A 3,470-nucleotide genomic window follows, 5' to 3' on the forward strand; every position below is an offset into this window, starting at 1 on the left:
AACCTATGTATCCAAAATTCTTTCTTTAATAAGACTGTATAAACTCCAATTTTTCAAATGTTTTTTGTTTTTTATGGTTTTTAAAATTTTCTTTCCAACTATGTAGCTTTGAAACTACTATGAAAAACTGCTATGTAGTTTTTCCTGGGCACAGTGGCTTGCAGCTGTAATCCCAGCACTTTGGGAGGCCAAAGGGGGCGGATCACATGAGGTCAGGAGTTTGAGACTAGCCTGGCCAACAGGATAAAACCCTGTCTCTACTAAAAATGCAAAAATTTGCCAGATATAGTGGTGAGTGCCTGCAGTACCAGGTACTCGGGAGGCTGAGGCAGGAGAATCGCTGGAACCTGGGAGGCAGAGGTTCCAGGGAGCTGAGATCGCCCCAGTGCATTCCCGCCTGGGCAACAGAGAGACTCTGTCTCAAAAAAAAAAAAAAGCAAAAAAATAAAAATAAAAATTAGCTCGGTGTGCTGGCATGTGCCTGTGGTCCCAGCTACTCAGAAGGCTGAGGCAGGAGGATAGCTTAAGCCTGGGAGTTTGAGGCTACAGTGAGCCGTGATGGTGCCACTGCACTCCAGCCTAGGTGACAGAGTGAGACCCTTTCTCAAAAGAAAAAAAAAAAAAGGAAGAAAAATTGCAAATCAAAAATTAGGCACAAAAGTGAATATTTATTTAGAATGAGAAAAGAAATCACAACCCCTGAGTGTGCTGGACATTCAGCTTCCTTTATTCTGAGGTCTTTTGGGCAATTGACCTTGTATAGAAATGTGTCCCTCATTGCATGCATCCTGCCCCACTAGAACACTCTAGACTCCTAGCCCTTTATATCTTTCTCTTGCCTTATTGCTTAGGCTAGGGCTTCTGGTACTATATTGAATAAAAGTGCTAACAGTGAGCATTGTGTCTTGTTCCAGAGCTTAGCAGAATGGCTTTCAATTTTCCCCATTTAGTGTATTAGCTGTGAGCTTGTCATATGTGGTCATTACCATGTTGAGGGATGTTCCTTCTATACCCAATTGTTGAGGATTAAAAAAAAAAAAAATTAGGCCAGGCATGGTGGCTTACATCTGTAATCCTTGCATTTTGGGAGGCCAAAGCAGGTGGATCACTTGAGCTCAGGGGTTTAAGACCCGCCTGGGCAACATGGCAAAATCTCACCTCTACAACAAAATACAAAAATTAGCTGTATATGGTGGCATGTGCCTGTAACCCCAGCTACTCAGGAGGCTGAGATGGAAGGATCTCCTGAACCAGAGAGTTTGAGGCTACAGTGAGCTGTGATCACACCACCGCACTCCAGCCTGAGTGACAGAAACAGTGCAGCAGCCTCAAACTCCTGGGCTTAAGCAGCTCTCCCCCCTCAGCCTCTGGTGTAGCTGGGATTACAGGTGCAAGTCACTGTGCCTGGCCTGTTAAGGATATCCATCATGAAGGAATGTTGGATTTTATCAAATGCTTTTATAGTGCCTACTGAAATGATCATATGGCTTTTGTCCTTGATTCTATTGATGTGATGAGTCATGCTTTTTGTTTTACATATGTTGAACTATCCTTGCATCCCTGGGATGAATCTCACTTGATCATGGTGAATGATCTTTTCAATATGTTACTGAATTTAGTTTGCTAGTATTTTGTTGAGAATTTTTGCATCAATGTTCATCAGGAATATTGGCCTGTAGTTTTTTTTGTTGCATCTTCAAATGCTCTTTGAACCAGCCTTACCATTTCACTGTGTTTCCCTCATTAATGAATGAATCAAATAAAGTTTTCAACCTGTGTTCAGTACAGAAGTCATGCTTTTGGCCAGGCACAGTGGCTCACACCTGTAATCCCAGCACTTTGGGAGGCCAAGGCGGGTGGATCACCTGAGGTCAGGAGTTCAAGACCAGCCTAGCCAACATGGTGAAACCCCTTCTCTACTAAAAATACAAAAATTAGCCAAGTGTGGTGGTGCACACCTGTAATCCCAGCTACTTGGGAGGCTAAGGCAGGAGAATTGCTTGAACCCAGGAGTTCAAGTGGTTGAATTGCTTGAACCCAGGAGTTCAACCCAGAGGTTGAAGTGACCTGAGACCTTGCCATTGCACTCCAGCCTGGGCAACAAGAGTGAAACTCTGTTTCAAAACAAAAACAAAAAACAAAAGGGCCAGGCACAGTGGCTCACAGCTGTAATCCCAACACTTTGGGAGGGAAACGTGGGCAGATCACGAGGTCAAGAGATTAAGATCATTTTGGCCAACATGGTGAAACCCTGTCTCTACTAAAAATACAAAAAATTAGCTAGGCATGGTGGCATGCGCCTGTAGTCCCAGCTACTCAGGAGGCTGAGGCAGGAGAATCTCTTGAACCTGGGAGGTGGAGGTTGCAGTGAGCTGAGATCACACCACTGCACTCCAGCCTGGTGACAGAGCAAGATTCCATCTCAGAAAAAAAAAAAAGTCATTTTTTTAACTTTTGAACATTATGCTTACCCAGTTAGAAACTGGGGGCTCTAAGTATTATGAGAGAAAAAAATGTGAATTGGCATTAGAACTTTATGACAGGGAGTGGCCAACGGCTTGCAGAGCAACATGCCCAAGTTTTATTGTGACTACTGCAATACATACCTCACCCATGACTCTCCATCTGTGAGAAAGACACACTGCAGTGGTAGGAAACACAAAGAGAATGTGAAAGACTACTATCAGAAATGGATGGAAGAGCAGGCTCAGAGCCTGATAGACAAAACAACGGCTGCATTTCAACAAGGAAAGATACCTCCTACTCCATTCTCTGCTCCTCCTCCAGCAGGGGCGATGATAACACCTCCCCCCAAGTCTTCCAGGTCCTCCTCGCCCTGATATGATGCCAGCACCCCATATGGGGGGCCCTCCCATGATGCCAATGATGGGCCCTCCTCCTCCTGGGATGATGCCAGTGGGACCTGCTCCTCGAATGAGGTCACCCATGGGAGGCCATATGCCAATGATGCCTGGGCCCCCAATGATGAGACCTCCTGCCCATCCCATGAAGGTGTCCACTTGGCCTGGAATGACTCGACCAGACAGATAAGATAGAGGGGAGGCCTCATTCTATCAGTTTTATATTACCTGCTCTGCTTCACCAGGAGATCATGCTGCTGTAATGCTGGGTTTTCTGAACAGCATAAGGAAGACTTGCTCCCCTGCCTGATCAAAGAGAATAGTTTTGGAGGGGAGAGGTGGGGCAAAAAAGATGCAGTTTTCATTTGGATTGGGAAATGTGAAAATAAAATTGTCAACTCTTTTAGTTAAAAAAAAAAAAAAGAACTCTATGACAGACTAAGAGAGTCATTACTCAGTTCCACTGTTAAAAGAAGCCAGAGACCCCAAAAGGTAATCTTTCAGAAGGAAGAGCTCACATAGACTAATTCAGTATGTTCACAGGTGAGGTTTGAGATTGCTTTACTTATGATGTGTGGCTCAAGCTGTAAGTACTCCCCAGACATGGAA

General features: G+C 44.6%; 1 pseudogene across 1 annotated transcript; it reads left to right on the top strand.

Annotated features, from left to right (window-relative positions):
- Positions 1-2,542: 2,542 nt before the first annotated feature.
- On the top strand, positions 2,543-3,078 carry LOC116528715 (annotated as a pseudogene). The gene has a single exon (XR_004259159.1). The product of XR_004259159.1 is annotated as a U1 small nuclear ribonucleoprotein C pseudogene (transcript).
- The last annotated feature ends 392 nt before the right edge of the window (positions 3,079-3,470 follow it).

The sequence above is a fragment of the Sapajus apella genome, unplaced genomic scaffold (genome assembly GCF_009761245.1).
Source record: "Sapajus apella isolate SASKATOON/1434 unplaced genomic scaffold, GSC_monkey_1.0 scaffold59, whole genome shotgun sequence".
In the NCBI taxonomy this organism is placed as follows: Eukaryota; Metazoa; Chordata; class Mammalia; order Primates; family Cebidae; genus Sapajus; species Sapajus apella.